This window comes from Leopardus geoffroyi, chromosome D1 (assembly GCF_018350155.1).
Source record: "Leopardus geoffroyi isolate Oge1 chromosome D1, O.geoffroyi_Oge1_pat1.0, whole genome shotgun sequence".
Lineage (NCBI taxonomy): Eukaryota > Metazoa > Chordata > Mammalia > Carnivora > Felidae > Leopardus > Leopardus geoffroyi.
In genome coordinates this window covers 38784257-38797563 of record NC_059329.1, presented here as the reverse complement: position 1 = coordinate 38797563, position 13307 = coordinate 38784257, and positions in this window count along the sequence as shown.

Here is a 13307-nt window from a genome sequence, read left to right as displayed (position 1 = left end):
CGGCCTAGCTGTGGGGTCATGATCTGGTATCCTGTAGACAATATACATATTCTGGCTCCTGCCCTCATGGTTTGTTTAGGCTGCATGAGAATCAAGATTGCAGGTTATCTTAAGAAATCAGAAGTTCTAGCAATATGAGCTGGATATTCTTGGATGTCAGCATTTGCCAGAGCAGAGTATCAGCTGCGCTTTTCAAACCAAGGATGTGCTCTCTCCTTCACTATAGACCCTATCACTTGGGTGTTTTCCATGCATTTCAGCCTATTTCATTAGGTAGCTGGTCCCCACAGATACGGAGTTTCGGACCCTTGGCATAGAGGATTTGACTGCCCCTAGTCTAACCATCTTCTGGTGACTAGCAGAAGAGATCACATCTAAGAAGGTATAAAAATAGGCGAAATCATTCCATTTAGTACACAGTTACCATGTCACCATGTCTGCTTGTGTTTGTCCCAAGTTTGCCTCCCTGAGAGCTTCTAATAAAGACATTAATTTGCTCTTAGCTCAAATGATCTTTGATTTGAACAAAGATCTAAGCAGGGTTTGGGGCCTGGGGTAGGCAACTGGGGTATTAAGACCTCTGTGTAGCCAGAGGTGAAGGAAACTCATTAGATGAGCCTAGAGTAAGGCTTTACTCACCTGGGATCAAGTCTGCGCCCCCCCACCCTGAAATTACAACTCATAACTGTATGTGTGTGCGTCGTGCACATGGAGAGCATACATATTTTTATACAGGTTTCTCCAAGAGTCCCTGACCCCAAAAGGTTAAGAATCTCTGTAATGTCTTCCAAAACTTTCAGAGACAGAAGTGCAGGGTGGTGACAAAGGATTTCAAGGACTTTTGTTGCATGGGAAAGCTGAGAGTGAGGCCCAGGAAGAGAGCAGAGGCCAGAGTTGGCAAAGGGCCAGCACAGGGCCAATGTGGGCCCAGAAGTCAGAGCCAACTTCCCTGAAAATGCTCTTGTCAAGATCACCAATAACTTCCATGGTGCTGAATCACTTGGCTGACCTCTCGGTCCCCACCATACTTGACCTGTCAGCCACCTGGCCCAAATGAACACTCCTCCTCCTTGAAACGCTTCCTTCCTTTGGCCTCCAGAACTCCGATTTTCCCTGGATTTGCCCGGCCTCGATGGCTACTCCTTCTTAATCCCCTTTGCTGGGTCCTCATCTTCGCCCTGACTTCTAAACTTTGGAAGGTCCTAGGATTCCTCTTCCTTTCAAACATTTACTTCCTGGGTGATATTGTCCAGTCCCATGGATTCAAATAACATCTATATCCTAAAGGTTTCCAAATTTATCTCTCTTTATAATATCTGACCTTAACTTGTTTTTCAGAACTCCTATTTTAACTAGCTATTTTAACTGCCTGTCCTATGTTTCCACTCGGATGATTTAAAAGGAGTTTTCCACTTTCCCAAGCTGAACTCTTGTTTCTTTCCCCTGACCTCCCCGCCCCCAACAAATTCCTTCCTCAGGCTTCCCCATCCCGGTGAAAGGGGAGAGCCCTTCCTTACCTCACGTGGCATCACATGCTTCCCTGAATCTTTCCTACTTTGGAATCAGGACAGCCATGATCAAATCGGGAAGCCTAAATGGAATCACCTGGCTAGTCCAGTGCCTCCCACGGGTATTAAAGGTAGACAGAAACCCCCCACCCCCGAGTTTCCTGCTGTTCCACAAAATGGACCCACCCAGTTGAAATGCGGCCAAGGACCAGCACATCTTACTAGAAACCTCGATCATGGCAGTCTCCCAGAGAAGGCTTTGAGGAATAGAAACTCAAGGGATGTGAGCCTTCAGATTCCATTTTTTTAGGAGAATCCTAGTGGGGGGCATGCATGAAGTAAAGGTCGTGAAGGTAGAATATGAACAAATGAAAAGAGCAATGCAATTTGTTTTTTTTTTTTAATTTTTTTTTAACATTTATTTACTTTTGAGACAGAGAGAGACAGAGCATGAACGGGGGAGGGTCAGAGAGAGGGAGACACAGAATCCGAAGCAGGCTCCATGCCCTGAGCTGTCAGCACAGAACCCGACGCGGGGCTCAAACTCACAGACCGCGAGACCATGACCTGAGCCGAAGTTGGATGCCCAACCGACTGAGCCACCCAGGTGCCCCAAGAGCAACGCAATTTGAAGCAAATTCAGGCTGAACAGGAGACAGGAAGCAATTCTCCTGAGGGACGGAGTCAGGCCGTTAACGGGGCACTGGCACCTTGTGCAATGATTCTGTTAATGAACGGCAACCAAAGAAAGAGAAAGGCCTTGACATGCTTCTCCATGAGTCCCAACAAAACACTGAGATTGTTTACAAAATGCTTAAAAGGACCAGATGACAGGCTGGAAGCTATTATTGTTTCTGCTTCTCTGTGTAGTTCTGCCATGGGTATTTATAATATAATCTGAGAGGCAGCTGGTTTCTGAAAGCAGCCCGTCCCCGAAGACACACGTAGTAACACCCACCCCAAGCCGGGCTGTGGTTGACGATGAGTATGATGCCTAACATCCTTCCCTTTCCAGAGACTTGTGTCCGCACATCAACAGGCCCGGTGGGTCTGGAGCTTGGCATTTAGAGGAACCAGGTGAAGGATCTATCTTTCCTGAACATCCTCTCTCACACCAAGCTGGAAGCACCATCTCCGTCTTTTCCACTCTCTTCTCACTTCATCCAGCCCTCCACTAAAATTCTCAGGGAGGGGAGCCTGGGTGGCTCAGTCAGCTAAGCGACCGACTTCAGCTCAGGTCACGATCTTGTGGCTCCTGGGTTTGAGCCCCACGTCGGGCTCTGTGCTGACAGCCAGGAGCCTGGGGCCGGCCTCGGATTCTGTGTCTCCCTCTCTGGCTACCCCTCCGCTGCTTGTACTCTGTCTCTGTCTCTCAAAAATAAAAATAAATAAATGTTAAAAAAAAATTAAAATTCTCATGACTTTCTACCCTTCACGATAGTTACGTTGTGTGTTCTCCTCTTAGAGTTTGGTCTTGTGGAGGACAAGAGCTGCGGCTGATTAATCTTTGATTCTCTGGCAGTCAACAGTGCCTGTGACATTCACAGATGCTCAACGACTGTTGAGCAAAGGAAAAAATTGAGGCAGAGACTACCTTCCACGGTGCTCATGGTAAAAATAGCTACCATTTTGGGTGTTTGCGATGTGTTAGGCTTTGAGCTCACACCTTCATGTCTGATTCCAAAGCCAGACAGAATAGATGCCAGCCTACAGGAAATGGTATGAAGCGCTCCTTGAAGCTTTCTGCCAGTCTGTTTGAAATGCCTGCTAGAAGTTTTCAAATAGGATCAATTGAAAGGCAAATTTCGAAGGCAAAAGTGGTCATGGGAGATGCATCCTGTTACTATGTAAATTTTGACTGAGAACTTACTAATTTTTAATTAATTAGTTAATTGTTGACTTAGTTCATTTGGGCTGCTAAAACAAAATGCCAGAGGACGGGTAGCTGATAAACAACCGAAGTTTATTTCTCAACAGTTCTAGAGGCTGAAAGTCCAAGATCAGGGTGCCAGGTGTGGGCCCCCTTCAGGACTGTGGAGCTCTTGTGTCCTCACAGGGCAGAAGGGAGCAGGGGAGCTCCCTGGGGTCTCTTTTAGAAGGGCCCTAATGCTCTTCCTGAGGCTCCTCCTTCATGACTAAACACTTCTCAAAAGCCCCACCTCCTACTACCATCACATCAAGGATAGATTTCAACACACAAATTCTGGAGGGGACGCCCATTCAGACGAGAGCAATTGCTAATTAACACTGCCGAAGAACTCATTTCCAAAGCTGTGTTCTAAGTGCTTTATATAGAGCATTTTTCTTTCTTTGTTTTTCTTAAGTAGGCTCCACGCCCAGCGCGGGGTCTGAACTCACAACCTTGAGATCAAGCCCCGAGGTGAGATCAAGAGTTGGACGCTTAACCGACTGAGCCACCCAGGCGCCCCTAACTGCCACATATTTAGATGTCCCCATGCATTCATGCTGAGACCGTGCCCTCCCCAGGCTGTGCCCAGCCCGTGACTAGGCACAGAAGCAGTACAACAGCCTGGCCGTCCCTGTCCAGCGCAGGCCCCTCGGGTGGGAAGTGGTTGCCCTGGAGCTCCTGATTGGCCTGGCTGAGGTCGGAGGCTCCTCTTACCCAGTGCTCCTTCCTCCCCCCTGTCCTTCATAGGTGTCAGACCTGCGTCAGGGAGCGGGGCCCTCCTTACCCGCTCCTGCTCCCTTGTCCCTTTAGCCTTCACAGGTGTTCCCCCAGTACATCCCTTGCATGTCTAATACCGTCTTGGCCTTTGCTTCTCAGAGGACCCAAAGTGACCTACTGAAAGACATAAAAGAAGTAAGAAAAAACTTACCCTTGGTCTGCCTGGGCCGCCCTAACAAAATACCACGCACTGGCTTACACGACAAACATTTGCTTCTCACAGTTCCGGCAACTGGGAGACCAAGAGCAACGTGCCGGCAGATTTGGTGCACGGAAAACCCCTTTCCTGGTTTGCAACAGCTACCTTGACCTAGACATTGTGTCTCATGTCTCTTATAAAGGCACTGATCCCATTCATGAGGGCTCCACTGACATGACCGAATCACCTCCCCAATGCCCCACCTTCAGATACCCTCGCACTGGGCCTTAGAGCCTCAACAGATGACTTTTGGAGGCATGTGAACATCCAGCCACATCACCCTCCTCTTCGTCTGGCCGTAATCTACCAAAGAAGATTATACGGACAGACAAGAAATGGTCAAGAAACCATTCAAGGCATCCTATAAATTCTGGAATGTATTTACAACCCCCCTTCTTTTTTTCCAGAAAGGTTATGCAGTGCTTATAAAGATACCTATCACCCAAAGGGAAAAAAGTAAAGTGTGGAAGGGATCCAAGCAAAGGGAACACAGGTCTGGAGAGTGACTAGCAAAGGAAACGTGGAGCCAGGGAGAGGAAAGGCGTGCATATCTGCCTCCGAACTCCCCAGGGACCAACCACAGAGGAGCTCCTGGCCTTCATGGGACTCACCAAGTCTGAGGTGAGACCAGCCCAGCTCCTCCAGAAGACGCACTGCTTCTCTAGTTGCCAAGACCCGGGTGCCATGAGGAATGCTTCCGCGGCTCCTGGCAGGGAGGCTCACTGTGATGAGCTTTGGGGGACTGTGCGAAACAGTTCCCTGTAAAAGCTGCCATCGGGTGTCACTGAGGGCTGCTTCCAATGGCGCTCTGCCCGGGGAATGGCCCATTCAGAGCAGCTGTTCGATGAAAGTGAGTCTACGGGGGTCAACAGCACAGCTATTGCACGATCTGGCCGATCCAGCGATAAAACCCATAACACGTCGATGTCGCTCGTCCATCCGTAACCACGGTTCTCATAAACCAGGCTCTTATAATGACTGGAATCAAGAGTTGGCGGGTTGTAGCCTTTGGGAGGACCGGGAGAGGGCAGGGTCCAATTCTTCCTTTGAAAATTAAGGGGCTGAATCCGGCCAAGGGCCACAAGTGGAGCAAGGGGAGATAATCTCCAAATAAGAACTGAATTACGATTCCGGGGGATGTGAAGAGAAGAAAAAGGGAAGGGAGAAAACTTACACCACCCCTGTCGCCCACGGGCACTGATTCTGACAACCTTGGTCTCATGATTACCCTTCTGCTCTCACGGTGGCCCAGCGGCTGGCTGTGTGCCGCCTGTGGTCCCCCAGACACGACAGAGCAGACACAACATCTGGCCAGTGTTCTTTCCACTGCGTTCATCTGAGTGATAAGCTTAGGCACCCACCACTCTAGGTTATGCTGTGGGCTCACGTTTCAAGACTAGCTGAAGTCTCCGCTAAAAATTTGGCTTAACCTGAGAAGAGCAAATTGAGCCTAGTGGAGAACTCAGGGAAGGAAAGCAGTGGCCTCTTGGGGCAACTGAGTCATTGCTGTATCTCCTGAAGCGTCTGACTCGTAATCATATCAATTCTACTTGCCTCTGAGGCCCCACTCCTCTGAACGGAGAGAATTCGAATGGAGGGTAGTTTTCATGGAACATTATCTCCACACGAACCGTTACTGTCATTAATCTCTTTTCGTGTTTTAGCAACGGAAAACTGACAGCTCCTTCTTTTCTGTAAAGACTGAAGGAGACGCAAGCGGGAGTTTAAATGATTGCCCGGCTTTGCAGGACACATGCTTTCAACCTCTTTCCCAGAACCAGAAACCTCAAGAGAGGAAACAGGCTTTGTAGAAGTGGCAGGTCCCCCGGGGGCAGGGTGGGTCAGCAACCTCAGGGTCCTTTCTGAGCCCCATTAAGGGTACCAGGGGCTGTGGGCTAAGCCCACTCCTGCCCTTCTCGGAGCCCTGAGGGCTTCACAAGGAAGACTTTATGACACCAGATGCCTTTTCCATTGGCCTCTTCCATCGGCTCCACACTTGTGGAGCACTTTGCATCTGATGGGATTCGCACGCCATCCTGAGAGGGAGCTGTCGTCCCCCCCGCCCCGTGTCACGGCCGAAGAGACTGAGCCCAGTCCCCACGGCCTGTCCCCCTGCTGAAGGTCGCCCTGTTAGCATGTTGGGGCTAGAACTTGAACCCAAATACGCAAAATCGTGCTCCTCACTACCGGAGATGTTTTGGGGTTATCGTGAACAAATGAGCAAGACAGAGACTTGGGGAGCTCAGACTGTGGTCAAACCTTGGCCCACAGTCATTACATAAGTCATACTTGCAAAGCTCTTTTCCGGTGGACCCGCAGTATGGAGAGGCCGTGGGAGACAAACAGAAACTGCTTCAAGTTGCCTTTGGGTTTTGCTCACTTGTCTTCTTCTGTTCTTGTTTGTTTGTTTTGGTGGGGGAGAGGGTAGCATGTAGTACCTTGCCTTATTCAAGCAATTAAAAATCAGGTATTAAGCACCCATTATTTTTTCTGAGGGTGGGAGGAAGCGAGAATAAATAGCACGAAGCCTCTGTGAGAGGGCAGAGGCCCCTATCTCTTATGGGAGAGTCATTCCCGTGAGATGTGAGATATCTCGTACACCTAGAAGGAAGACACTGCGGAAAGAGGAAGAAGGAAGTGCCGATTGCACCTGCGGGGATCCGGGAAGCTTCCTGGCGGACTGAAGCTGGCCCAGGAGGGGTGGGCAGAAACTAGAAGGCCGGTGTGGGAGGGGGAGAAGCAGGGAGAGTGCTGGAACATTTGAGACACTACAGGCAGACCAGCATAGGGGCTGAGGTTGGCGGTGTTTATCATTATCTTGAACAACCAACTTCGCACCCTTACTTAAGGAGTGCGACATTGCAAATGAGGTTTGGAATGGCCCCGAGTGACAACTATGGACGCCCTTAGGTGACTGTTTCTTTTTTCTTTTTTAAGTTTGCTTATTTATTTTGAGAGAGAGAGAGAGCACGTGTGCATGCAGTGGCAGGAGTCGGGGAGGGGCAGAGAGAGAGGAGAAAAGAGAGAATCCCAAGCAGGCTCCTTGCTGTCAGCACAGAGCCCGACGCGGGGACCCAAACTCACGAGCCCAAAATCAAGAGTCGGACACCTAACCGACTGAGCCACCCAGGTGCCCCTTGGTGACTGTTTCTTTTTTCTTTTTTTTTTTTTTAATTTTTTTTTTCAACGTTTATTTATTTTTGAGACTGAGAGAGACAGAGCATGAACGGGGGAGGGGCAGAGAGAGAGGGAGACACAGAACCGGAAGCAGGCTCCAGGCTCTGAGCCATCAGCCCAGAGCCCGACGCGGGGCTCGAACTCACGGACCGCGAGATCGTGACCTGAGCTGAAGTCGGACGCTTAACCAACTGAGCCACCCAGGTGCCCCCCTTGGTGACTGTTTCTAATAGAGCAGAGTTCTCAACATCAGAGCCTTCAGGGTTGGAAGCCAGGAGAGGGTGTCTCTCCCCCCTGCCAGCATGTGGTGCCTCAGCTCCCCTCCCGGAACTCGGGCTCTAGCTCACCACCCCCCAACCCTGCCGCTGTCCCCCGCAACCCCCCACTGTCCTCCACAGCTCTGCCAGCAGAACACAGTCCTCCCACCCGGCTGGAGCCTGTGTAGGTCCAGACTCATCGAGGCTCATTCCTCACCCACGCAAGACCCTTCTGCATGGATGAAGACCGACTTCCCACCCCTCCTTGCCAAACACCAAACCTTCTCTTATCTGGACTAAATGTAGGGTTCTTTCAACGGTTCCCCCTCACCATTCTTGTTTCTCCTTGTTCGGTGCTGAATGTGGGCATTTATTTCCCCTAGAGCACAGCTGCGCACTCCAACACCCTGCCAATCCCCCGCCCTCCCCATGTGCCAGTGTGTACCCCTCTGGGCAGTGAGGAAAATAGCTTGTTGATACAAGAGGTGGGAGAACGTGGGGGTGGGGGCAGGAGAGAACTAAGGTTTATTGATCACTTGGTATGTGCCAGGCATCATGCCCAGAGCTTTACACATGTTATGTCTTATTCTTACAAAATGGGATCATTATCCCCATTTTGCAGATTGGCAAACTGAAGCTCAGGGAGACGAAATAACTCAAGCAAAGTCAAGTAAGTGGTCTCTGTCTGACCCCAGACTGGCAGACTCATATGTCAAAAGGTCAGCACTGTTTCCTGAGCATCTTTGACCCCTCCACACTTAAAACGGTGTCCTGCACCGGGGCCCCTGGGTGGCTCAGTCGGTTAAGCGTCCGGCTTCGGCTCAGGTCATGATCCCACGGTTCACGGGTTTGAGCCCTGGGTCGGGCTCTACGCTGACAGCTCAGAGCCTGGAGCCTACTTTGGATTCTATGTCTCCCTCTCCCTCTGTCCCTCCCCCGCTGTGCTCTGTCTCTCTCTCTCTCTCAAAAATAAATAAACATCAAAAAAATTTTTTTTAAGAACAAAACAGTGTCTTGCACAGAGTAGGTGCTCAGTGTTAAGCACGTGTTTAGACCCACCCGCTAAAGGCACTGACTCACTATTATAAGCAAAACACATTCTAGCTTTATTTCTTCTAATTTCTTTTTTGGCTTCAAAAACCACAAACTTTTCCACATGAGCGATCTTTCATTTTTCCTGGTATGCTGCTGGACCGGGGTGCTCGAGCTTCTGACAGCCTATTAAATAATTATGTTCTGTCTTCACATGTTTTATGAGCTTTTTCCAGTGACCCCGCTCAGGAGATAATGGGAGGATGGATGTAGCAGTGTTCGTCCAAGGTTGATGGATGCGCCTGCTTTGGGCAATTTTCCAGTGGAAGAGAAGAAACTCAAGGAAACATTTTTTTTTTTCTCTGACTTGGATGCTCTCAGCTAAATTGCGTCCTCTGCCTCAGCCTGGCCAGGGGTCTAAGGCGACTAAGCAGGTCTGGTGAGCTCTGGACTAGAGCCCCCCTCGTGGCTGGTGACAGCAAAGCCAGAGTGAGCCCGGGCTGCCCCTTCTTCGGCACCCACCTCATCTCGTTTCTCGTTAAATCGTGGTCAATAAAAAAGTGGTAAAACGTCAACTCCCAGTGTCCCTTTCCTCTGGAGGCTCCCATGCTTGGTTTCTCTGTCTAAAGAACATTTTCTTTCTTCCTTTCTTTCTTTTTTAAGTTTATTTGTTTATTTTGTGAGAGAGAACAAGCTGGGGAGGGGCAGAGAGACAAGGAGACAGAGGATCCGAAGCAGGCTCTGTGCTGTGGGGCTTGAACACACGGACCATGAGATCATGACCCGAGTGGAAGCCAGACGCCTAACAACTGAGCCACCCAGGTGCCCTTAGAGATCACTCGTACCTTTACGTGCAAGCGCGTTCCCTTTGGCAACTCTATGAACGTTCCTTTTTCATCGAGGCTGCTCTTCCTCCAGAGAAGAGAGAAGGAAGGACAGGGAACCGGTATGCCTTGACACCCAGGCTTTCCACATGCACCTTGTTTAAACGCCACGGAGAGGAATGGCTCTGGGAGAAGTGGCAGCCGGCCAAAGTCATGGTGTGGGCAGAAGGCGGGGAAGGAAGAGAAGGGGCTCTACGCTGGAGATATTTATTGAACGGGAGGCGCTGGGGTGGGGGTGGGGGGGCGCGGGTGGAGATGCTCAGCGGACACGGAAACATCCAGAAGCTGGGGCCGGAGACAGAGTCCGGAGATCAGCAACATTAAGCAACCATTGCTTTCTGAAAGAGCAAGCGAAACCAGCTCTTCCCCGCCTCTACCCGGTCTCCACACTACCCACCATCCACAAGTTCCTTAGGGAGCAAAACCCAAGGGACTGTGCCTTTGTTACTCATGTGGGTCTGCCTCAGGATGTAAAGGCTAGAGGAGGCGGCTAAGGACAACAGGCAGGAAGGGTGTAAGTAGAGGAGTCTATGAAATGGAGGCCAGGATGAGAGTCAACACCACGAAAGACTCTCAGAGGAAGTGTCCACATAGGGCGTTCTTGAAAACGGAGCCGGCAAGGGAACAGGGAGGCATCTGCAGTTGGGGTGCGATGCCTGACACTCCCCCTGCTACCCTGTCCAGCCAGGACTCAACGACTGTGGGCCAGCTGCCCCAACCTGTTCAGCACCGCTCAAATCCTCGGAGTTTATTATAACATGGTTCACAGTGGGGGGAACAGAAAACAAATAGAAGACAGAAATAATATGAACAGCCAGTCAAAAGGTGATCATACTCGTATCAGTTATTGTGAACTGTCACCAGAAGGCCCTGATTGATACCGTTTGCCGGTTTCTGTGGTATAAATTCTCCCACGATGGACAATTTCAAGCTGCTTATGACTTATAACTAGCCTACAAAATTTCTGGGTATTGAAATACTAGCTCTTAGGTGAGTACTAAATCCGAGATGGTTCCAGAACCCCACTAAATCTTGCCCATCTCCATTAAGAAGAACGATTTAGAATTATACTAGTTATCTTGGAAATATTTCTATGCAGTTTTGCTGCATAAGAATAACAGAGGCAGGGAATTAGATCATATGATCCCATATACGTAAAATGAGTAAGTGTTCCTGTGCAAGCGTGCGTGTGATCATAGGAGCGAAGGAGAGGAACATGGACGATACACATTAGGCTGTTGATATGGGTTCTCTCCTGGGCGCTAACACGGAAGGAGCAGGAAAAGAGAAAAGGGGAAGCAAGAAACAAAGTAGAAGAACGCTGAGTCTTTTTATCTTAGTTTTTCTTTTTTTTTTTTTTTTTTTTTCCAACGTTTATTTATTTTGGGGACAGAGAGACAGAGCATGAACAGGGGAGGGGCAGAGAGAGAGGGAGACACAGAATCGGAAACAGGCTCCAGGCTCTGAGCCATCAGCCCAGAGCCCGACGCGGGGCTCGAACTCACGGACTGCGAGATCGTGACCTGGCTGAAGTCGGACGCTTAACCGACTGCGCCACCCAGGCGCCCCTATCTTAGTTTTTCAAAAGCACACACGGGGCACCTGGGTGGTTCAGTCAGTTAAGTGTCCGACTCTTAGTTTCGGCTCAGGTCATGATCTCATGGTTCATGAGTTCAAGCTCTGCGTCAGGCTCTGTGCTGGCAGCATGGATTCTCTCTCTCTCTCTCTCTCTCTCTCTCTCTCTCTCTCCCTCTCTCTATGCCCCTTCCACTTACTCTGTCTCTGTCTCTCTCAACATAAACTGTAACAAATTTTTTTAAAAAGTAAAAAGCGGGGCGCCTGGGTGGCTCGGTCGGTTAAGCATCCGACTTCGGCTCAGGTCATGATCTCACGGTCCGTGAGTTCGAGCCCCGTGTCGGGCTCTGTGCTGACAGCTCAGAGCCTGGAGCCTGTTTCAGATTCTGTGTCTCCCTCTCTCTCTGCCCCTCCCCTGTTCATGCTCTGTCTCTCTCTGTCTCAAAAATAAATAAACGTTAAAAAAATTTTTTTAAAGTAAAAAGCACACATAATATATGAAATAAAATGAAATCCATGTTACGTGAAATTACATATACGTCTCAAAAATTTTTAAGAACGGTGGCAAAGTGAGGCAAAAGCAATGTAAACGTGGTCAGTGGTGAACAGTATATATTAACTGACATATGCTGAAACTTTATATGATAATTATTGAAAAGGAAGAATAAATAAATTATGCATTAATAAAATAGTACCTTAAATTAACTTTTTTTTCTCATTAGGTAAAAATGTGTATTCCGCTTTGGGAAATAAGGGGACGGTAAGCAGGGAAGTAGGGAGTGGACAACTCTGTCATCTGATGGATGTTGACCTTGTGTTCACAGTGGACCACCAGGTGGGGACAGGATACGTACACAGATGGTTGCTCTCCTAGAGAAGCAGTAAGACAAACGCTGACTTCCTCTGCCCCAAGGGTGGCCAAAGAGAGGAGGGGTCCTACCACCCAGGCTAGCCAACTTGCCAGGAAATAACTTGTACACTGTTAAATGCACCATAACATTATTTAAACATACATTTGTGGGTATGAAGACTCAATCCATGTAGTCAGAGAATCACGAAATCCAAGAGCCAAACTTCTTGGAATTTAGATCTCTTAATTACAGTCTGAGCGAGAGAGCACAGCAGCAGTTGTTTTCCCCTGGCATTAGAACAGTCTCCCAAGGTCAGAAGCATAGAACTCCCAACACCTTTGGGCTTCTCGGTGAATCCAGAATTCCGGCACCAGACGTAGTTAGCTTAGCTCTGGCCAGCCTACACGGGGGTTAACCCATGAAACGGCTTGAAGAACGCCTCAGTGTGGATTAAAAATATGACCAGAACTTGTACGTTTTACTAACATGATGGGGCACCTCATCCTCACCGTTCTGAAAATAGGCTATAAATACCAGAGGCGCCTGAACTGGGGGAAGGAAAGGCAGAGAGCTGCGTTTGGTTTTAGACTCGCCAAGGGCAACCTCATCCTCTGTCCTGGGATCTGGCGGGTCCCTTCTCCCTGCCCTTTCTTAGGGAGCCGTTAGCGCGGCCATGACGTGTGCAAACCAGATCACAGAGAGGCAGCTGGGATGGTGACAGCTTCATGCACGGTGGAAATTTGGAACAGGTGGAGGAAAAAAGATGATGTGTGCCTGCGTGTGCAGACACGTCTGTGAGGGTGTGTGCACACACAGGTGTGTGTGAGAGAGAGCAAGTGTGTGTGTGCGCTTGGCTGTAAAACATTTTATAACTAGTTTGCCCATTAACACCTGCCCTGATATCTAGACAGAAACACACAGACTTCAGCTTAGAGGAAATGACTGTGTAATGTACCATGCTGGGAACTTGACATGCATGATGTGCAGTTCTCCTTTCCAGAGGGAAAAATACAGTCTACTGGAGGGATCAGACAAAGGCACAAATAAACTTTTATAAAAGACAGAATATATGTGTTAATAAATGTGCTGTATCTGAACGAGTGACACGTCACTTCTAAGCATAACGGAAGCTAAGGGG